Here is a 16,439-nt window from a genome sequence, read left to right as displayed (position 1 = left end):
TTAAATGGAGCTTGCTTCATTCTACTAATTCCTAATGATGATCTCTTTATTTGACAGGAAAGTTATTCTTTGTGATATTGATGTAAATGTTGTTAATGAAGTATTGAAACTGTAAGACAAACATTAGCACCTTCAAAGTCTTACTTTATCTGGCCATTAAAACATACCTCAAGTACATTGTGAGGACAAAGGTTGAATGACTCAAGCATTAGAGTATTGTAATGGCCAGAAGAATCTTAATGCACTAGTTATGGATCATCCAGGAAATGGCTTACTTTATCAGAAAATGTTGCACAATTGAATATTTTATAGAACAGAGTGATGAGAATATCTGTTAGTTAATGAATAATTACTTAGGAGTTTATACTTGGAATCACTAATTAAGTTTTCCAACTGTGTGTGTGTGTGTGTGTGTATGTATGCTGTCTGTAGCTGAGGAGCACTTCAGCAATATTAATTACAAAAAATATTAAAAAGAACGGGCCCTAGACCTGAAGCTTACGGCACACCACTGGTAACATCCTTTTTCTCAGAATCAGCTCTATTACCACTGCTCTCTGTTGCCTTCCACTCAATCAAGTTCCTAACCCAGATGGAGGGCATAATCGAAACGGCTCCGGCCATCTATATGGCGGCCATCTATATGGCCGGAGCCACAAAGAGCGGTCCCCGAACCATATTATCAAAAAAGATGGCTGGCCATCTTTTGTTTCGATAATACGGTTCAGGCCGGCCAAATGTCAGAGATGGCCAGGTTTGAGATGGCTGGCATCGGTTTTTGCCGATAATGGAAACCGAGGCCGACCATCTCAAACCCAGCTAAATCCAAGGCATTTGATCATGGGAGGGGCCAGCACTTGTAGTGCACTGGTCCCCCTAACATGCCAGAGACCCAATTGGGCACCCTAGGGGGCACTGCAGTGGACTTCAATAATTGTTCCCAGGTGCATACCTCCCTTACCTTGTGTGCTGAGCCCCCCAAATCCCCCCGAAACACACTCCCCACAAACTGTACACCACTACCATAGCACTTAGGGGTGAGGGGGACACCTATATGTGGGTACAGTGGGTTTGGAGGGGTTGGAGGGCTCACATTTACCACCACAAGTGTAACAGGTAGGGGGGGATGAGTCTGGGTCCGCCAGCCTGAAGTGCACTGCACCCACTAAAAACTGCTCCAGGGACCTGCATACTGCTGTCAGGGAGCCTGGGTATGACATTTGAGCTGGCGTAGAGGCTGGCAAAAAAAAATAATTTTTGGGGGGGTGGGAGGGGGTTGGTGACCACTGGGGGAGTAAGAGGAGGTCATCCCCGAATCCCTCGGTGGTCATCTGCTGAGTTGGGGCACTTTTTGAGGCTTGGTCCTAAAAATAAATGGACCAAGTGAAGCCGGCGAAGTGCTCGTCAGAGTCGGCCTTCTTTTTTCCATTATCGGCCGAAGCCGACCATCTTGAAGTTTGGCCGGCCCCTGCAACGGAAAGCAGTTGAAGCCGGCGAAAATCAGCTTTCGATTATACCAATTTCACTGGCTTCAGAGATGACCGGCCATCTCCCGATTTGTGTTGGAAGATGGCCGGCCTTCTCGTTCAAAATAAGCAGGCTTGTCACTTTAGGGCCCATACCAAGGGCACTCAGTTTATTAATAGTTGTCTACATAGAAAGTGTCAAAGTTTTGCTAAAATCTAAATACACCACATCTAGCTCTCTTCCTCAATCCAATTCCCTGGTAACCCAGTCAACAAAATTAATTAGATTTAAATCAACAATGAACATGATATTATATACTTGATCATGGTCTTTCTTTGGTATTTCTGGGATATAGACCATAGAAGTCCGCCCCGGCACTGTCCTTATGTTCCAACTACTTGAGTTCCCATCAAAGCCCACTCCAGCCTTGTCACGTTCTCGAGGGCCTTGGCATTCTGTCAGGCTTCTTCCCCGGAAGCACTGGGTTTGTGAGTCCTTGGACCACTACCATGGAGCAGCAGTGGCAGGCAAGGTCACCTCCAAAGCAGAGACGAGGCAAGGCTGGACTGGAACCCCGGACTGGAGTTCTGCACGGGAATACATAGTCTGGAACGCACCGGACGGGTGCGCACTGGACTGGAACCCACTGGACTGGTACACACTGGAGTGGAGCCCACTTGACTGGAACACACAGGAGCGTAGCTCACTGGACTGGAACCCACGGGACCGGAACCCGCTGGACAGGAACACACTGGATCTAGGCTTCACCTACGCTTAGCCACCGTTCCCCGAGGGTTGAGCCCTCAGGTTCGGGCAGCCGCATAGGGGGTCGGTGGCCCAACTGTTTGGGGAGGCTAAAGGGGGGTGGGGCCAGGGCTGGGGCCAGGGGTGGAGCTTAAATCCATAATTGTCTGATAACACACAGAACAAATAAAAAAAACAAAATAAAAGTCACAATTAATACCTTTTATTAAATTTAGATATAGCTATGTATCATATGTCAAAGAATAAAGTGGTTGCTCAAAGCATATACTAACCACAATTGCTCAACTGCAAAACACTATGCACAACTTTGTGCAAAAACACACTCAGAACCTTACTGTACCATAAATATTACACTGGGCAGAACCTAATAAACCAATATACCACCCATACGGAAAATGCAGACCGTCAACAATATGAAACAAGGGATCATAATATCACAATTCTCATGTAGAGCCATAAAACACCCTAATTCATGTTTAATGTGGGATAAAATGCCATAAATAAATAAATAAATATAAACTTTTAATGTTGAGCACCTGATTCTCAAAGTGGTCATATTCAAAACACTATAATGAAAATAAAATAATCTGTTCTACCTTTGTTGTCTGGTGACTTTGTTTTTCTGATCATGCTGGCCAAGTATCCGATTCTGCTGCTATCTGTCCTCTTAACTCCTGTTCCAGGGCTTCCTTTCCATTTATTTCTTTACTTTCTGCCTTTCTTCTTCATTTCTTGCCTTACATCCGTAAGTAAAAGCTGGGTCCTCTGCAGATTTGACTGTCCAGTGGATCCAGCTTCTGCCTATTTTCTCCATCGATGTGCAGGTTTTCTCCCTTTTCCCTCATCTCATCTCCTTTCTCTGTCTTCCCTCCCCTCCATGCATATCCAGAATTTCTCCCCTTCATTCATGTGCATCTCCTTCCTGTCTTCCCGTTGCACCATCCATGTCCAGCAACCCTCTTCTCCCCTCTAGCCAGCCATGTCCAGCAACCCTCCTCTCCCCTCTAGCCACCCACCCATGACCAGCAAATCTCCTCTCCCCTGACCTCCCCTCCACCCATGTCCAGCAACCCTCCTCTCTTCCCTGCCATCCCCTCTATCCACCCATGTCCAGCAACCCTCCTCTCTCCCCTGTCATCCCCTCTATCCACCCATTCCAGCAACCCTCCTCTCTCCCCTGCCATCCCTCTATCCACCCATTCCACGCAACCCTCCTCTCTCCCCTGCCATCCCCTCTATCCACCCATTCCAGCAACCCTCCTCTCCCCTGCCCTCCATGCATATTCAGCAATTGAATTCCCTTCTGTCCCTGCCCCTCCATCCATACCCAGCGCCAGCGCGATTCTCCTCTCCCCTTTCCCTCCCCTTGTTTACTATCTACCCCGCGCCATCTTTAATTTACCTGCGTCCCAGCGTTGGCCCTCCGCATCATTTTAAAGCCTGCCCTGCTGCCTGTCTCTATTCTTCCCCCCCCTTTGCGATGTGATTCGTTCAGCAGAGTCCCACCTTCTGACATCATTTCCTCGAGCGCGGGACTCTGCCGAACGAATCACATCGCGAAGGGAGGGAAGAATAGAGACAGGCAGCAGGGCGGGCTTTGAAATGACGTGATGGGCCGACGCTGGGACGCAGGTAAATTAAAGATGGCGCGGGGCAGTTAGTAAACAAGGGGAGGGAACAGGGAGACTCACGGTGCCGCTCGCCCGGCCGCCCACCCGCCCGACGCCTAACTCTTTCCTGCTGTGGCTGGGGAGGTTTAGCTTCCCCAAGCCTCTTATACTGGGCGCCTATGGGCAGCTGGCAGGGCTTACAGGAAAAACCGGAACTGGAACTAGCAAGCAGGAACACAGGACTCAGGATACAGAAGTGTCCCCAGGCACCTAGGCGAAAGCAAGACAGACAGACAGGGAATGTCCGGGTTCCGGCAATAGTCAGGTCTGACCGCAGGCAGAGAATATCCGGGTCGGGAAGTAGTTGGGTCAGACAGCGGGCAGAGAGTAGTCAGATTCAGGCAATGGTCAGGTCAAGGAGCAAGACTATGGCTGGAGCTCCAGTAGCAAGGAGTACTGGCAGCAGACAGGACTAGAGCTGAAACTCCAGAAGCAAGGAAAACACACACGGGAAAACCAGAAAGCAAAACACAAGAATACTAGCAAAGCTGTACACAAGCTATGCCCAAGCTAACCAGTCACAAGCTAGAAACTAACACTAAGCAAAACACAGGAGAACTAGGAAAGCTGTACACAAGCTAACAAGCAAAGCTGTGCCCAAGCTACTAGTAACAAGCTAGAACTCACACTGAACTGGACAATGTAGCAGTGCACAGAGCACTCCAGGAGTGTATCTGCGTGGGGCCACAGGGGCCTGGGCCCCCGCAGATTTCGCCCTGGACCCCCCTACTGCTGTCAATCCTCCCCCGCTGCCGTTGTTACCTTTGCTGCGGGGACCCCAACCCCCCGCCAGACGAGGTCCGCTTGCTGCCTTTAAAGATATTTCTTCAGCTGGCGGGGGACCCCAACCCCCGCCAGCTGACCCGACGTCTTTAAAGTTCTTCTTCGGCCTCCGTGGCCGTGCTGTAGTTGATAGCTGTTCAATCCAGTTCGGATGTCCCCCGCCAGCTGAAGAATTATCTTTAAAGGCGGCAAGCGGACCTCGGCTGGCGGGGGGGTTGGGGTCCCCCGCCAGCAAAGGTAAGCAATGGCAGTGGGGGAGGGTTGGCGGCGGGGGAGGGAGGGTGGAGAGTCGTTGGTGGAGGGATCTGGCAATGGCGGGGGGGGGGGGGGTTCTGGCAATGGCGGCGGCGGGGGGGCCGTTGGGGGGGGCTAAAATGTGCCCCCCTCTGGCTCTGGCCCCCCCTACCGCCGGAGTCCAGATTCGCCCCTGGAGCACTCTAACATACCAGGGACCTTAGACGATGCAAAGGCAAAAGCTGCAGTCTCTAAGTGATTAATAAAGCCCTTCAACACCTGAGGAGCAGCTGCAGCCATCAGGAAGCAACTACGGAGGCTATTCAGGCACAAACCAAGGAGCGGGCAGAAAGCACAGTGAAACATAGAGAGGCTTCCCCACACCAGGTGTAGTGTAGTGAAGCAATTAGAGTCATGCTGGAAGCAGCCAGCAGAGAGAGAGAGAGAGAGAGAGAGAGAGAGAGAGAGCTAGCCCAGGCAAAACCCACAGGTGCAGTATAGGGAAGCAATTAGTGTCATGTTGCTGGATGCAGCCAGCACAGAGAGCCAGAGCTAGTTCAGAAAGGACAGACAGAAGAAACAGGAGCCAGCTAGGAAGCTGACCCCAGGAACAAGGTAAGTCTGAGGGTGGTCACGGACCCAGACGTGACAAGCCTATCCAATTTGTCTTGTCATTTGCAGGACAAAGACTATAAAGTCTTCCCGGCATATTCCTCACATTCCAAACAACTGGAGTTTCCGTCAAAAGCTCTCCTCTAGCTCATTTGAAATCGGATTACCATATGCAGGACTCAGGACTGTACAAGCCAGCCCAGCACCGGCCTTAGTTGATGCAGCCAGAGTTGCCATCTGAGCACCACTTGACATGCAAACACATATGCAACTCTATAAGTTTTGGTTTTTTATATCATTTATTTTCTAATAAGAGATCTCTGTGTTCATCCCATGCCTTGTTGAATTCTGCCACAGTTTTTTTTTCTACCACCCTCCCTCAGGAATTCATTCCAGGCATCCACCACCCTCTTCGTCAAAAAGAATTTCTGACATTACTCCTAAGTCTACCACACCAGAACCTCAATTCATGACCTCTAGTTTTACCACGTTCCATTCTCTGGACAATAGTTGTTTCTATATTAATAAGTTCAAGTATGTAAACATCTGTATCATATCTTCCCTGTCTCTCCTCCCTCTAGGGTATATACACAGTATATGTGAAAGTTATATAAATTCACTCTGAACATGAAAAAAACACTACTAATTATGATGAAAATTGGCATGCAAATATATATTTGCATGCCAGTTAGGAAAAACAAAAAAAATCAAACAACAACATAGGATATTTACACCCCACTGAATTATAGCTCTTTCCTGCAAAGTTGGCCATAGGAAACTTCTGTGCATGCATTTTACTGGGATCATTTGCAGATAATAGCAGTACAAAATGTATATGCATGAAATCAATACTTTTCCCTGACATTCTGCATAATTTAATACATTGGACTCTTAGGGTCATTTTTACATTTTTAAAAAACATTTATTTTTTTATTTATGGCTATTACAATTTTTAAAACCAAGCAACAAACGTTTACAGAAGGATTTTAAGGAAAAAGAACAGAGTAACTATAACAATTGCATATCAACAAAATAAAGGAAATCTTCACTCAAGTCCACATTGTGGGATCCAAGAATACAACAAAGGGAAACTAGAGGAATAATTGCAAAAGACAAATATACCAGTGTTAGCAGAGAGTACCAAAATTATATGTTAGAAGAATAATTACTTGGGAGAATCATGCTGTTCTGCTGAAACACATTTAACAGAAGGAATCTAACAACACATTTACATGGATTTCTAAGGAAAAAAAGTTGCCCCAATTTGAAGTACTCCTGGCTTTATCAACAAAACTGTCTACGTCTCTTCTGGGTTTTCCACGCAACATATGGGAAAACTTGAACCTTAAACCCCAGAAAGGGTTTAGCTCTGTCTTTGAAAATATCTTAATAGCTAGTCCTTGTCAGGTTTCAAAGCCACAATTGCAACTAACATTGCTGAAACAGCTGCATCCACATCTGATGTTTCCAAAATATCTGATATAGTCAAAGGAGCTTATCATGGCCTAAGCTATGCTGACCTTCAGCTGGCTTCTTAGGTAGATATTTTTGAGAAAAAGGTGGCATTTTCTCATCATCAAGTCCAAAATCTCTTTCAGTATCTTTTCAACCTATCTCTGGGTAGAGTGACAAACACCTGAGGAAACTTAATAAAGCGGAGATTTCAACTCCTAGTATAGTTCTCAAATGATTCTCATTTCAATGAAGATATGCTTAATAATTGTAGTTTGAATCTTCTGTATGTCACTCAAAACCTTTTCAAGGCAGCTTGACACAACTGTATGAGCCAATCTGTAGCACATATTTTACAGAATGTAGGAAATATAAATGAAAAATATCTCTTACTCATCAAACCTAAATAACAGCCAAGGAACAAGGACTTTCTTAATAAAAAAGGACATGAAGTCATCATCCTTTTGCTTTACAATTCTCTATAGTTGTGGAAACTATACATTCAGACAGTATTATCTTTTGTTCATATTGCTCAGAATGCACAGCTCTCAATGCTAGTCACAAAAACATTAGCTCAATAAAAAGGTATCACAAGCAACTTGTTTGTTGACCTTCATTTGTTCATGAATAAGAGATGATATGACAATTCCAATTTATCATTTCTGTAAGGAAATTAAATACTTCACAGATGGAACATTATTAATATCTCTATCATTGAAGTTATGAATTCAATAAAGACCCTTAAATATAAATCTGAAGGGAAATGCCTGGTGTTGCAAATAAATATTGATAGGATATTACCAGTCAAGTTAACTGCAAACAACATACCCCAAGTATTCAAGAGAGTTGAATATCATCATTTTTGTTATAATTATGTGGTTGATGTAAAGAACTAAAATCAATGGCAAAGAGTGTGTCACATAATTGGCTAACATCAGACAATGAACAGATATCCAGTATGCTAACAACCGAAGCTGTTTTCCTTAAGAATGATCTGAAGTCATGCGGAACATTATATGAAGCTATAGTTTCATGTGTTCTTAAACTGTACGCTTATAAGCTCTGAACATAATTCCAGGTTACATTTAAGCTCTGCAAAACTCATGGAATTTATAAAAATATCTCCAAAAGAAAAAACACATTTAACTTATAAAAACAAAGGAAAATTATTGAAAGTGGATACACTTTGAAAATAAAATTTCCATCTGTATATGGAGGTGGCACTACAGCATAAATCAGACTTGAAAATACATTTTAACACCAGATTTTCATAGTGTATCCTTTTGTTCTATACACTGATAAATACTCCTTAGCTGCCACAGAGAATAGGATTATGGGAAGGCCTAAAGGAGTTTTGCAAATGCCTGACAGAGAAATCAGCAGACAGCAGGTTACTGGAAGCAAGGATTGCATAAGTTGATCCGACCTTTAAATGGAATGATTGCCAAACCTCATTCTACAAAGAGCAATAAAATGAGACATATAAGAAAGCACTGGAAAGGGAACATATTTTATTCAGTTTACAACTATAGGTTTAGAAGTAATTGGTTATTGTTTAATTACAAAAAACAAGCCTTGGCATCCTTCACAGTTCCATCATGTCAATATTCATCAAACTGCCATCAGCCCTGGTTTCTTCCTTCTCTGAATAGTAATTCCTTCCATGGGGAGAAACAGACAAGAAAAAACTTTGTGTATGCTTTGAGATGTGAGACTTGAAGATCTGTTGCATATCTGAAATAACCCAAAATATAACATAATGAAATAATTCTCATTAATATTTCAGTAAATAATCCAGTGCTCAATAACTCCCCTGTTTACTAAGCCTTGCAAGTGGCTGCCGTGCACAAATGACTGAGTTGGCATTAGCACACAGCAGTCACTACCACAGCTTAGTAAACAGGGTGGTAACAGAGATCTCAAGAGCTGAAAACAGTCTAAGAAACAAAAGGACAAATGAAGAATACCCTAAATGGAGAGAACTACAGTGTAAATTAAAAAAAGGGAGAAGTCTATAAAGAGACAGTCTATGATGAGCCTTCAGGCTGGGAAAGTTGGTTGGTGTCCTGCTTCAACAGTCTTATTACTCAAAAATTATTACCAGCTGAGATCATTCACAGAAAATATAAGTATTTTCCTGAACTTTATCACACATTTACAAGGAAATTTAACCACAAATATAGCTCCAATTGCTATTACCCTAGGTCACAGCAATAAAAATTGCATACGTACCTCTAGGTAGATTTAGTTATATCAGGAAACATTCTTACATTTAAAGACAAGAAAGGAGACATCTTGTGCCTGAAATGAAGTCTTGATAGCCAGCATAGGCGGTCGGTGGCCCAAGTGTTTGGGGAGGCTAAAGGGGGCGGGGTTAGGGTAGGGCCAGGGGTGGAGCTTAAATCCATAATTGTCTGATAACACACAGACAAAAATAAATAAAAATAAAAGTCACAATTAATACCTTTTATTAAATTTAGATATTAGATATGTATTATATGTCAAAGAACAAAGTGGTTGCTCAAAGCATATACTAACCACAATCGCTCAACTGCAAAACACTATGCACAACATTGTGCAAAAACACACTCAGAACCTTACTGTACCATAAATATTACACTGGGCAGAACCTAATACACCAATTTACCACCCATACGGAAATGCAGACCTTCAACAATATGAAACACGGGATCATATCATCACAATTTTCATGTAGAGCCACAAAACACCCTAATTCATGTTTAATGTAGGATAATATGTCATAAATAAGTAAATAAATATAAATGTTTAATGTTGAGCACCTGATTCTCAAAGTGGACATATTCCAAACACTATAATGAAAATAAAATGATCTTTTCTACCTTTGTTGTCTGGTGACTTTGTTTTTCTGATCATGCTGGCCCATTATCCGATTCTGCTGCTATCTGTCCTCTTAACTTCATTTCCAGGGCTTCCTTTCCATTTATTTCTTTACTTTCCGCCTTTCTTCTTCATTTATTGTCCTACATCCATAAGTAAAAGCAGGGTCCTCCGCAGACTTGACTGTCCAATGGATCCAGCTTCTGCCTATTTTCTTCATCCATGTGCAGTTTTTCTCTCTTACTTTTCCCTCATCTCATCTCCTTCCTCACTCTTCCCTCCCCTCCATTCATGTCCAGCAACTCTCCTCTCCCCCTTCCCTCTCCTCCATCCATGTCCAGCAACTCTCCTCTCCCCTGCCCCCCTCCAGCCATCCATACCCACCCAGTGATTCTCTCCTCTCCCCTGCCCCCCTCCAGCCATCCACACCCACCCAGCAATTCTCTCCTCCCCCTGCCCCCCTCCAGCCATCCACACCCACCCAGCAATTCTCTCCTCTCCCCTGCCCCCCTCCAGCCATCCATAACCACCCAGTGATTCTCTCATCTCCCCTGCCCCCCTCCAGCCATCCACACCCACCCAGCAATTCTCTCCTCCCCTGCCCCCTCCAACCATCCACACCCACCCAGCAATTCTCTCCTCCCCCTGCCCCCCTCCAGCCATCCACACCCACCCAGCAATTCTCTCCTCTCCCCTGCCCCCTCCAGCCATCCACACCTACCCAACGATTCTCTCCTCTCCCCTTCTCCACCAGCCATCCACATCCACCCAGCAATTCTCTCCTCTCCCTTGCCTCCCTCCAGCCATCCACATCCACCCAGCAATTCTCTTCACTCCCCTGCCCCCCTCCAGCCATCCATACCCACCCTCAACAATTCTCCTTGCTTCCCTGCCTCCGTCGCAGCAGCCGCAGTGAAAGCCCGTCTCTAGCCTTGTAAGCCTTCCCTTCATTTCCATCAGTGTCCCGCCCTCGCGGAAAGAGGAAATGACGTCAGAAGAAGGCGGGACACTGACGGGAACGAAGGGAAGGCTTACAAGTGAAATATTCAGATCCTTTTCTCAATAGAGAAACCTCAAACTTGTAAATTTCCACCAATCTCTTTTCACTCATATTTTCTCATTTACCACATAATCAGGCACTCTTTTATAATTTCAATTCTTTCAATCAATCCTTACACACGGAGCTCAAAGCTGCATGTCCTCTCAGGCCAAATCTTCAGTTGCTCTCTTCTCTCTGTCCCCAGGCAGATTTCTAACAGGAGCTGCTCATCCAATCAGAGAGCTCTATTTGAATGCAAATTAACATACAGACACTCTAATGGGAATTTTTAGTCAAAAACACTAGATACACCCTTCATTTTTGGATCAAACTTCACATTTGTGATCAGAGCCATGCCCTAACATTAAGGCTGTAAACATTTCCAACAATTTTTACCCATAAATATGCAAATGAGAACCTCCCAAAAATGGACTAAGTTGCATATGGCTTGAGCAAATTTGAGTACATAGCATACCAATTCCACTTCTTAGCACCTAAATTCTGCAATTAGATTTAATACAAATACTTTTAAAACTTATTTTTAGCACTTTTAAAATCTCAGGTGTCAGTGCAAGTCTCTTTGGTATGAACTGCTCATGCAGGAAGTCATCCTCGTTAAATATCTCCCTGGCAACCCAGGACACCTCCAGCCAACCCCTCTGCTTTCCCAGCAGTAAGGTAAACAAATTAAACCATAAACCAATTTCTACAACTGGTTACACAAGGCTAGAGATGGGCTTTCACTGCAGCTACTGCTGCTAGGATGGAGGTAAATCAACAATTTAAACCCTCCAGAGCAGCGGGTTTGAATGAACCACTTTGAATGTAGTTGCAAAAACCTCAGAAAGGTGGCATATCAAGTCCCATTTCCCTTTTATTGTAGAACTAGTAAAAAAAGGCCCGTTTCTGACACAAATGAAACGGGCGCTAGCAAGGTTTTCCTCGGAGTGTGTATGTTTGAGAGAGTGTGCGTGAGAGTGACTGTGTGAGAGAGAGAGAGAGTGAATGTGTGTGTGTGTGTGACAGAGAGAGAGAGTGAGTGTGGGTGCGAGTGTGTCTGTGAGAGTGTGTGTGTGAGAATGAGAGTGTGTGCGAGTGCGTATGTGAGCCACAGTGAGTGTGAGAGAGTGTGTTTCACACAGATACAGTGTGTGTGAGAGAGAGTGTTTGTGTGAAACAGATAGAGTGTGAGAGAGTATGTGTGTGATACCCAGACTCTCTGTGAGAGCAAGAGTGTATGAGATTGAGAGAGTGTTTGAGAGTGACTGTCCAGCTTATAATCGAACGAGAAAAACGCCCAAGTTCCGACCTAAATCGGGAGATGGGCGTTTATCTCACAAAAACGAATAACGCGGTATAATCGAAAGCCGAATTTGGGACGCTTTCAACTGCACTCCGTCGCGGATGCGGACAAAGTGGACGGGGGCGTGTCGAAGGCATGTCGAAGGCGGAACTGGGGCGTGGTTATCACCCGAACAGAGATGGGCGCCTTTCGCCGATAATGGATGCGTTTGTAGCTAGAATTTAGGGCACTTTTCCTGGACCCTGTTTTTTCACGAATAAGGCCCCAAAAAGTGCCCTAAATGACCAGATTACCCCCAGAGGGAATCGGGGATGACCTCCCCTGACTCCCCCAGTGGTCACTAACCCCCTCCCACCACAAAAAAATGATGTTTCACAACTTTTTATTTTCACCCTCAAATGTCATACCCTCCTCCCAGGCAGCAGTATGCAGGTCCCTGGAGCAGTTGTTAGGGGGTGCAGTGGACGTCAGGCAGGTGGACCCAGGCCCATCCCCCCTACCTGTTACAATTGTGCTGCTTAATGCTTATTAGTCGTCCAACCCCCCCAAACCCACTGTACCCACATGTAGGTGCCCCTCTTCACCCCTTAGGGCTATAGTAATGGTGTAGACTTGTGGGCAGTGGGTTTTGAGGGGGATTTGGGGGGCTCAACACACAATGGAAGGGTGCTATGCACCTGGGAGCTCTTTTACCTGTTTTTTTGTTTTTGTAAAAGTGCCCCCTAGGGTGCCCGGTTGGTGTCCTGGCATGTGAGGGGGACCAGTGCACTACGAATCCTGGCCCCTCCCACGAACAAATGCCTTGGATTTATTCGTTTTTGAGCTGGGCACTTTCCTTTTCCATTATCGCTGAAAAGCAAAAACGCCCAGCTCACACATTGGCGAATAAAACATGGGTGTCTATTTTTTATCGATAATACGGTTCGGTCCGCCCCTTCACGGACCCGTTCTCGGAGATTAACGCCCATGGAGATAGGCGTTTCTGTTCCATTATGCCCCTCCAAGTGACACACAGAGTGAATGTGATACAGTGTGAGACATAGAGTGTGTGGTAGACAGTGTATGAGAGTAAGAGAGACACTGTGTGTGTGCCAGAGATACCTCCCCCCTCCCTCTGTGTGGTCGCAGGACCCCCTCCTCCTCCCTCTGTGTGGTCGCAGGATCCCTCCCCTCCCTGTATGGTTCCCCTCCTCTCAGGTCTCCCCCCCCTGCTTTCAGGTCTCAGGCCCACCTCCCCCTCCATATCTGGTCTCAGGCCCCATCCCCCTCTTCCTCCCCCTCCCCTCCCAGGTCTCTGGACCCCTCCCCTCTGGTCTCAGGACCCCTTCCCCCTTCGTTGTCTCAGGCCCTACCCCTGCCGCCCTCGCTGCCACCCCCCCCCCCCCCGAGGTCACAGCCGCTCACTCCACCCCCCCAGGGTGCCACCGCTCCTCCCCTCCACCCCCCCAAGGTTGCTGCAGCCACTGATTCCCCCCTCCCGAGGTCGCTACCACTCCCCCCCTCCGTCCGGCGTCAGCTCAGCTGCCATTTCTGACCACTGCTGTTTCTCCTGTCGAGCAGCAGTGGCTGGTACAAAAACCAAAAATGCTTTTAAAAAGGAAGCGGGGCACCGCAGGCAGCCATCACTCTGCATCCATTCCTCCTCTCACCTCTCATGTCACTGCCCCTGAAGTAGAACCCCGGAGGAGCGCAGCGACTTGAAAGGTGAGAGGAGGAGTGGATGCAGAGCTGACAGCTGATGGCACCCTATAGTGCTTACTGCAGTTTAGTAAAAAGACTACTTTGTTTTTCTGATTTTTGGAAAATATTATTTTTATTCTTCATATATGTATTTAATTTTGCACTATAGGAGTCTTTTACAAAAGCGTATTAGAGTTTTTAGCAATTGCTAATGATTAGCGTGCACTAAACGTTAGAGATGCACATAGGAATATATGGGTGTCTCCAATGTTTTGTGCATGCTTATTTTTAGCACGTGCTACAATCACTAGCATAACTTTGTAAAAGGGGCCTTATGTGCTTTATTCTAGAAGCCATTTTAAAACTTTAGATGGTTAATCATAGCTGAAGAAGTGGTTTATAGATATCTACAAATAAATAAAATTACTTTGTAGCAAAGATGTGTAAATTAGTTCAGATTAAATGAGAACCTTCTTTAAAGCAGGAGGAATTGCTCAAATTATTGATCTGTTCCCATCGCTTCCAAAGCTCATACCAAAGTCAGGACCACTGCAAGGTTGGCTCTGATTTACTTTATCCACATCCCATGAGCCATCTGTTCACTTCCTGCAGTCCTAGTACAGAAAACTCGCAAACAGCTACAGAGCTGTCAGCTAACTCACCCATTAAAGACACATGAGGGCCGTTCCTGGATCTGTAATGACTGTCTATGTTAAGTCTTTTTGCATATACATTTCTGCATTTTTGATTAACAAGTGCAGGTCTAAGAATGGCAGCTTAAAAACCAGGTGCAACTCCAGGTGTTGTTGATGGATCAGGGATTGGAAGTTCATATTAACATTCTGCAATCTGAGTACAGTGAGTGGCACATTCAGCTGTTGTGTCTTGATTGTAAGGCCTTTTGTATGTGCACTTCCAAATATCTCATTGATGATCTAAGCAGAATAAGTGCATCAGCGCTTACTGTGTTCTTCCTGGTATAGCTTGCATCAAGTTCTTTCACTTATTTTAGTTAAACTGACTTCTCCTAGGGAAAGAACATTCTGTTATATGGGACCCCTTTTGTGGAACTCTCTGCCAATTGAAATTAGTAGCACTACTAGTGATGTTGATTTTCATAAAGCCTTAAAATCCTGGCATTTTGAGAGCACTTTGGGCTGTTTTTCATTTTCCTTGGTTGTAATGTAATGCTGTTATGTTTCTGTTTGCTTTATTGTAAATGGTATATCAAATTAATAAATCAAATCAAACTAAAAGGAGCTACAGTCTAAAGCAGTGGTGTTGTCATTGAAGGCTGCAAATGGATCAGTTTTTCAGGATATCCCTAATGAATAGATATCCTCCCAAAGTAATCACTTTTAAGGTTTTATTATATCAGTCTACTTTATTGAATCATAATATGTAGATTACAAATCCTATCATATAAAACTTCCCCTATCCTAGCTTCATTCATACTTCCATTCACTCCTATAATACTAATCATACCAGGTTAATGCACATCACGTACATGGCAGTGTTACTTAAAACTGATCTCTATTATACTTATACAACATCATCCTAACTATATTCAATTGAATGTATATTCCTCTTCACATGCCAATAATATAAGTTCAATCATTACTTAACTGAACACTGGAGGTAAGAGTTGGAACTCCTGCCACACCCTACACAATCATGTTTCGCCACAATGCGTCTTCAGGGGTTGTGACTATAACAACAATAAAGCCAAGATTTTACCATTTATTGTCCTGTAATCTATCTATTAACTATTTTAATTAATTATTGTGCTCACCTTCACGGTACTCGCTTATATTACTGAATTATATTTGGACAGGCCACGGAGGATCCCTCGCTGAGAGTCGGAGAGAAAAAATGGCTACCAGGCATCAAAGGACGTCATACTCGCCATTCCACTTCTTTATTCAATCCTCTTGTGGTCACAGTTCCCCAATCGAAAATCAGTCTGTTCCAACCTTAAAATTTTTTGTAACACATTGCCCGATTGATTTGTTTCAAATTCTGCCAATACTACAAATTTCAGGTCTTGCATGGAATGATTTTGTCTCACCCAATGATCCACCACAGGTGTATCCATTTTCTTTAATTTTATGTTGCTTAGATGTTGATCCAATCGATGTTTTATTTTTTTGTTTGCCCAATATATAGTAAATTACAAGGGCATTTAATGGCATAAATCACTGCTGAGGACTTACAATATGTCCTCAATCTTAAATAGAACCTAGGAGGTCTTTTCTGATTAGGGATTTCTACCCACTGTGTTACAATTGCATGTATGCAATATCTACAGCCACTACACCTATAATGTCCAGGAATCCACTGTTCCTGTGCCTCTCCATGATTGGCCAACTTTTCACCTAGATTGTGACCATGTTACACATCCATTTTCAGCCAAAAAAAGGCCTTTTTTGCAGGTGCGCTCAAAGAACGAAAAACTACGTTGTGAGGAATGGCAATAGAGTGTCACCTCTTCAGAACGTAAAATGTTTATCGAGTTCCATACAATAGTGCCTATCTGATAGCAGATTTACAGATAGAGTTCTCCTACACAGATTCC

This window comes from Microcaecilia unicolor, chromosome 5 (genome assembly GCF_901765095.1).
Source record: "Microcaecilia unicolor chromosome 5, aMicUni1.1, whole genome shotgun sequence".
NCBI lineage: Eukaryota > Metazoa > Chordata > Amphibia > Gymnophiona > Siphonopidae > Microcaecilia > Microcaecilia unicolor.
This window is presented reverse-complemented; position numbering follows the sequence as displayed.